The sequence below is a fragment of the Panthera pardus genome, unplaced genomic scaffold (genome assembly GCF_024362965.1).
Source record: "Panthera pardus isolate Hobbes unplaced genomic scaffold, ASM2436296v1 HiC_scaffold_2, whole genome shotgun sequence".
Taxonomy (NCBI): Eukaryota; Metazoa; Chordata; class Mammalia; order Carnivora; family Felidae; genus Panthera; species Panthera pardus.
In genome coordinates, this window is record NW_026526765.1 from 87,805,191 (window position 1) to 87,813,177 (window position 7,987).

Consider the following 7,987-nt stretch of genomic DNA (forward strand, 5'->3'; position numbering starts at 1 on the left):
TTCTAATATACGTCTACTACTACATTGAAGGCCTTATCTGTCTACAGGTAGGTGTAGGAGATCCTTAAAGCACCTCTTAGGAGTTGCTCTGAATAAAGTGACAGTAATAAAGTTAAGTAAAAATTCTTCGGTGCGATTTACACTACACATGCTAAAATAAAACACTTCCTTTTTCATTCAACCTTGTGTGAAGTGTTTGATTTTTCTAGGAATGTTTGTGTAAACATCCATTATATCCTCTTTGAGAAAGTACGGCTACTGCCCATCCACCTATGTCTATATTCTATTTAAGAAAGCAAGAGATCTTAAATGATCCAAAGAGAAGTTTTTAGATCATCTATGTTTTCAAAATATGCCCGTGGAAATAAACTTTTAGCCATTATACAGCTTTGGGAAATTAAGAAATTACCTAAGATATATTTTACATAATAGATTGATCAATATATATTTATCTTTCAACTGCCCCTAAATTCAGTTACACGTATTATCATCACACTTATAAACCTATGGTAGAAATTTATTTTAGCCAAGAATATCCCAAAAGATAGTGAAAGGACAGCATAGATTTCAGCTATTCTCAGATACTTCAAACTGATCTTTGTGGTACTTCAAGGGTTTATTTTGGAAAGGACATCACAGGCATGCAGGTGTGGAAGTGCTCGTAAGGGTTCATCTAGTTCATCATGTCATCCTAAGGATTATAAAATTTCCAGATGCAAAACTAGTTATAATGGGTTGGTTTTCCAACCTGTGAACTCTGGAGAACTCTTCTAAAGACAGAATCTCCTTTTCAAAGATATTAAAAATAAGGTTTCTCCTCATTTCACTTTTGCAGAGTCCCCAACAGTGGTGATATATTTTAAAGGGTCTCCTTACAATACTTTAAGCCCTTAAAAGAGTTTAAAACTTAAACTTCAAATAATCTTCCCTTTGACAAGGTCTTTTGGTGTTCTTCAGATAATAGTCCTTTGTTTAAAGGAAATCAGACTTAAACTTGTGTATTAAGTGATTAAAGTAAAGCTCATTATTATGTTTTCCATGTTACTTCACCTCTGAACTTTCAACTATGACCTCTACTTTTGATCCATTTCCAAAGTATTAAAATATAACCATTATAAAGAACTATCCTTTATAATGGCACAATCACCAACATGGCCCTTGGCTATATCTGATTATTCAAGCCTTGTTCTTCAGCTTTGAGACTACCTAGTATTTTTTTGGTTCATTTCATATCGTTGGTTACCCAACTTTCTTTTTCAAGGACTTTTACAGTATCCGTCTTATTACTTCCAACAGTAAAATCATTACAATATTCAAAAATTCTATTTTTTGCTTATAAAAGGAAATATGCAAAAAAACCCCACATATATTAGGATAATAGGTGATTATTTTTAGAAAATTATTGAATATTGTTGCTATGTCAGCAGTAACTAATACAGATGTGTATAACTAATACATATATACATATGTAAATTACTCTAATGGATTAAAAAATTAACTGTGTTAAAATCTGAGTTAATGATATTGCAAAAGCATATTTTATTGGTCATTTTTGGAATCCAAATCATTGTTCTGAAAATTGATGGATAAATGTAAAGAATCATGAAAGAAATGTTCTATTTTTTAAATCTCGGAAATTTAAAAATAACTTCTATCACTTTTCACCAAATATTAAGAAACTTCCTTTTCCTTCATGGTAGCATTCTAGATTCATTTTATATCTGTCACAATTATACTAGCATCTATGCTGGGGTTCTAGGATTTTGTAAGATCAACTTGGAACATTTAGAGTCTTAGTAAGTAATGTTCTTTTCAGTCGTGTACTTCAGCAAAAAATTAGTGGTTCAGTTTTAACTTTTTATTATTTTATTTTTATTATTAAAATTTTAAAAATTGAGTATAGTTGACATACAATATCAACTCTATGAAAACATTGAAGCAATGGAAACAATGAGAACATTCAGGTATATGACAGTTTATACATTATGCTATGTTCATCACAAGTGTAGCTACCATCTGTCCAGATACATCGCAATTACAATATAACTATATTCTTTACGCTGTGCCTTTTATTCCTGTAACTTACTCATTCCATAACTGGAAGAGTGGTAGCTGCTTTATATGAGAGAATGAAATGATTTTCTTTTTTTTTTTAAACGCAAAAAATACATATTTTTTTCATTTAAAAAAGTATTTAGAACGCATAAAACAAGGCAACATTTATTCTTTCTTCTCGTCTTCCAGTGTGGGGTCTGTTGGTGTTTCCTCCATGGTTGCACTGTTGCTCTCTGAGCCAGTGTTACTATCACTGGTCCCTTCCTCAGGACTGTCCACTGTCCACTGTCCACCCCCTGTTGCCCACTCTCCTTGTCCTCAGGAGTAGATGTGCCTTATTCACCATTCTCTTGGCTCTCCATTGCTTGTTCAAGGTGTGTCTCCTCTGTCTCCACTGGGACTCTTTTGTTGTCCTTCTTGTCCTCGGCCTTACTGGAAGCTAGCTCTTCCTCAGGAACCATGCTGCTCTGAGTTCATCTTGCTCCGCTGCCTCTTTCTCTCTTTCCTCCTGCCTTTTGTGAGCCTATTCGTCTGCCTGTACAATTTCAGCGGCGATTTTTTCCATGTCCACTTACACTTTCAAACTGCACAACGTTTTAAACTCATTGTTAAATGAATCTGTGCTTTCCAGGAATTTCCTCTTCTTTTCCTGGTGTCTCTCCTCTGTTTGAAGAAGTTCAGCTTCTAGTTTTCACTGATGAACCATTAAGGACTGGACCTGTCGTTTGAGGATCTGCGTTCTAGTTGTTGTGACAACTGACTGAACGTCTGGCACCACACTCTCACTAAGGATTTCACTGATGAGGTGGTGGTTTCTCTGGAAACGGGCGGTGGCTGTATGCTCCACTGAAAAGCCATCATCATAGTCATCTGGATCTTCAGCAGGCTAAATGCTCATGCAAGGTTCTCCTTTCTCCATGCAAGACTCTCTCTGTCGACTTTCTTCCTCTAAAGCAGCTTTGGTGCGACTTTTTGCATTTATGTAAGCAAGGTATGTGGGGGATTATAATAGGCCTTCATAGATCCATTGTACTGTATCTTTTCTGCTTTGTATTCATTTAAATATTCTTGTTTTTCTTCATCAGTGAGATCTCACCACATGCCACCAATAATCCTGCCAGTCTCCCACAACTTTAGGTCGGGGTTGGAAGATTTTACTTGGTCCCAGACCTTTCTGCTGTACCTCTTGTAGGGCATCAGTGGCTTATCTGGTGGCTTTGGGGGTTTTGGAATCACAATGCCAGTGGATGCCGTGACCCGCCTGTTGGTGCCCGGGTTCTCTCCCAGCCTATAGTTGTAGCCAAGATGACTGTGTGGATTGTATCCCACAAACCCTGGTGTGCTGGGCATTTGTGCTGCAGGAGCTGGGGTGGGAGGTGGGGCATAAGATGGTCTTTTGCCATTTTGGAAGGTTAAATTCTCAGTTCCTTAAGAACGAATCTGAGATGTCGCGGGCAGAAAAAGCGCTCGTAGCTCTGGCCTCGTTTTCCTTTGTGAAATGATTTTCTTCAAAGGCTCTGCATTAGTGGATTAAAAGGGGGAGACTCAAATGTGGAAGAGTGAAGATTTCACTGGTGTTGTTGCCAGCGCCTCTAGACTCCTTAAGAGCCTTCTTTAGGGAGAAGCTTCCTAGAAGCTTGGTGCTGTCTTAAAAAAATCTCAGGAGCTCATTAGCTTCTTGTGGGACCATGCATTTTGGCTTACATTTGTAACAACTCTTAGACATTAAACTAATGGCTTTGGGCTTCACAATTCCATGGCTCCATGTAATTGCCCTGTTCTTTTTTACTTTTGTAGATGTGTGATGTTGAGACTTTCTTCCTCAAGATCAAATCCACTCCATGATGAATCTTGATCTAGAACATTTCTCTGCCCTAATCCATTCAACTGCCTTTATTTCCTTCTAATTGTTCTTCTCGCTGGTTTTGAATCTCAATCTCAACATGAATTATATGGCAAACTTCTTCCAGGGTACGCTCTTCTTCTAGAAGGAAAGACATTTATCTACCTTACCTTTCCCTTATCCTTGCATGTAAACCCATTTACTCACATTCACCAAACATATTTCCTTAAAATAGTCACGTCTGCAGACTTCCAGATACAGCTAAAATGTTCCTGTCTTCAAGAAGTCTTCCTCAAACTCCTCAGATGTAGTTAATGGATCCATTCTGTTATAGAGTCTTGGCACTTGGTTTGTAACTTAGTTGTAGCTTTTACTGTGTTCTCTAGTCACTTAATGATGTTAATCTTACTAGATGGTAGCTTTTCAGCGGCAGAAGCCATGATTTATGTATCTTTTTCTGTAGCACAGTTCCTAACCCTGGGTAAATATTCAATAAACGTTTGTTGAAAGAATAAAAAAAACTAATGTGTAGATAAATGAATGGTCTAATGTACTTTTGTTGTCTCTCTGCCATTTTTTTGCTTGTGCTTATGGCATTTTTTGTTTTCATGGTCACTACAGTTTTACATTTATTAAGTGAAATATGGTCTTCAATACAGATAAACAGTCCTAATTCTTAATTCCTCTTAAATTCAACTTGAATACTCTATGCATTGGTAAAACACAATGGAATTTCATTTTATGTTTGTTTATGTGGGAAAATCCCAAGTGAATTTCTACAAAAAGGCAAAAATTAGGGTTGGTCAAGAGAATGACCACATGATATGATTTGTTTTATTAGAGCTTGTCATCAACAGCATTTGATTTCTAATTTACTTGCAATAGTTTTCTTCCTTCTTAGTAGACATTGGTAGTTAGCAGGAAAGCAGCAATCCTCTAAGTAAGTTAAATTTGAAAATGTTTTTCATCGACTTGATAGTGGGGAAGTCTGGAGTCAAATGGTAATATTTGTATCTTGGCAACCTCATCTTTATTATGTCCCTCCCTCATTGCTTCCCTGGCCATGCGTACCTAACCCTCCTCTTCCTTATCCTCCCCTTAAAAGGGTTTTGACCTAGTAGATCATGTGGGTTAGGAGGTCTCCTCAGTTACGTGAATCACAGTTTCCTCATCTTTAAAGAGGACTACTAGATCTAGATGTTTATGAAGCTCAAATACACAATGCACACAAAAATTTTTGTGAATTCTAGCAAATGATATCAATTATAGGATTATTATTTTTAATTTATTAGAAGCATCACCTGTAGCATAATTTCGTACTTCTATTTGTGTCTGTGTGTCACTTAAGATAACAATTAAGTAGTGCAGTAATCTAGTCTTGTTGGGATGCTCTTGGGACATGCTAAGCATTTTAGCAATAGACATCTGAAAAGGATCTTTCTGTCTGTTTCCACCTATGAAGATTCATGCTCACAAGTAGGGTGTGGAGGGCAGGCAGATCAGACTGATTGTGGGGCAGGGAAGGACTGACAGTGAGGGCACAGGAGATTAAACAAGAAGCAGTAGAGTATACCTCTACCTAGAGATGGCACTATGACCAACATTGTGAGATCAAGCCCCTTATTGGGCTCAGGGCGGAGTGCAGAGCCTGCTTGGGATTCTCTCACTCCCTCTCTCTCTGCCCCTCCCCCAATCGTTCTGTCTCTCTCGCTCTCTCTTTCAAAATAAATAAACCTTAAAAAAGAAGAGAAAGAAACAGTTTTTTTTTTCTATAGAAATGTCTCCCTGGCTAGTCTGTGAGTGCTGTGAGCATTGTTTTCCAATATATTTATTATAGCTTTACCCTCCTCAAAAACAGGTATATAAAGAGTATGGTTTGGAAAAATTAAAAGGAAGTGAAGAAGTAGAAAGAAATATGTACATAAATTTCCTACCTCCTAGGTGAGATCTGGGGAAATTTGCTTATTCCAATGTTCTCATTCTTTAATTTTACTGTGTTATAGTTCATTGCCTTGTTAAATCATTTTACTCTGGACACTAACCCTTAAATGATGGTCAGTAGTTATCTATCACTTTATTTTTCACTTTTATCCTGAGCAATTTGCTTAATGCATAGTAGGTGCTCCATAAATTGATTTTAAATAATGAATAAATAATAGTATTTTATACTTTTGAAGTAATTTCATACATATTTTGTCAGTTTTTCTTACCTCGTTCTCCATGTGTGATTATCATCTCATTTAAAATGGTAAAATTAACTTTGTTTCTTCCAGGGTATGCTGATCTGAGATGGGAGCTCAGTTTAAAATCAGTTTTAAGTTAGGGATAGCTGGGTAGCTCAGTCAGTTGGGCATTCAACTTCAGCTCAGGTCATAATCTCTTGGTTTGTGAGTTCAAGCCCCACAGTGGGCTTGCTGCTGTCAGCGCACTTCAGATCCTCTGTTCCCCTCTGCCCCTCCCCTGCTTGTGCTCTCTCAAAAATAAATAAAACATTTTAAAAAATTAAAAAAATAAAATCAATTCAAGTTACACCCCGGGTTGGTAGTCGTTTAGTCTCAGAGCAGGCAGACCCATCTCTTGGTAGTTACCTTGGCCTCCCTCTCTGTGATCTGGTCTCTACCCTCCCTCCCTACATCTCTGATCTCACCTCCTAGTACTGACCCTCTCTCACTGCTCTCCAGGTACACTGGCCTCCTTGCTGTTCCTAAAACACTCCAGATATGCTTCACATTGGGGCTTTCTTTTTTTTTTATTAAAAAAATTTTTTTAATGTTTATTTGTTTTTGAGAGAGAAAGAGACAGAATGCGAGTGGGTTGGGGCAGAGAGAGAGGGAGGCACAGAATCTGAAGCAGGATCCAAGCTCCAAGCTGTCAGCACAGAGCCCGACATGGGCTCGAACCCACGAACTGTGAGATCATGACCTGAGCTGAAGTCCGATGCTCAACCGACTGAGCCACCCAGGTGCCCCAACACATTGAGGCTTTCTCACTAGCTGCTTCTGCCTGGAACATTCTTCCCATAGATTTCTGCTTGTTTAACTCTCTCACCTCTCATCTTAGCAACCGAACTCTCTGATAGACATTACTACCATTCATCAATATCCAATTCCCCTCTCAACGAGGCAGATCACACTTCCTTTCTTCCTTGAAGTTAGACAGGAGCATATGATTTGTTATGGCCAAAGAAATGTGAGCAGAGGTGACAGGTGTCACTTCTAGGTGGATGTTTTTAAAAGCCTGTGTAGATTCTCCTATGTATATTCTCTTGTGTACAATGCTGTCTTCCCTGTGTCCCTGCAACTGTCAGCCTTTCAGATGATGGGGTCTCTATTAGCCTGGATCTCTGAGTGAGGATGGCATGGGCAGAATGCCCACCAACCTGTAATGGATATTTTGCATGAGCCAGAAATAAACCTGCATTGTTTTAAGCTACTGAGATTTGAGGGTTGTTTGTTACTACCACATAACCTAGCTAATTGTGAATAATATTACTATTCAATCATATTACTATTCAATAATACTACTTATTACTATTCAATTCTGCAGTCTATTCTCCACCCCCACCCCAGGGCACTCCTTTTTCTTTACTCCACTTTACCTTTCATAGCACTTATCACTTTCTATACAGATATTAAATACTTTATTTACTATGTTTATTTTTTATTGTCTCTGTCCTCTCCACTCGCCATACTCCCACAAGAATGTAAGCTCTGTGGGGTTAGAGCTCTTTGTTTTATTCAATTATAGGAGATAAGGCATTCAATAAATATTTATTGAATGAATGAATATTAAGGACCACCATGTTCTGGATGTTGGAGATGCAGAGATAAAACACCTTCCCTTACTTGCCCTAGTCTCATGACTGATACAGATAACATGTAATTATATCGGCAATTCATTGAGAAGAGCAGAGGTATAGCCACGGCACTGTTGGGAGGCATTAGTAGTCACTTTACTTTGCCTAGAGATGTATGTTAGGGAGGCCTCCAGACTCATAATTTTGGGCTGGTATTTGAGGCCAATTAAGGGAGACCCAGGCAGATAAGGGAACAGGGAATTCTAGGCAGGATATACTAAGAAAGACAATGA

The 7,987-nt window shown here is 38.0% G+C and overlaps 1 pseudogene; it reads right to left on the bottom strand.

Annotated features, from left to right (window-relative positions):
* Window positions 1–2,152: 2,152 nt before the first annotated feature.
* LOC109275070 (SWI/SNF-related matrix-associated actin-dependent regulator of chromatin subfamily E member 1-like) lies at window positions 2,153–3,420 on the bottom strand (annotated as a pseudogene).
* Window positions 3,421–7,987: the final 4,567 nt, after the last annotated feature.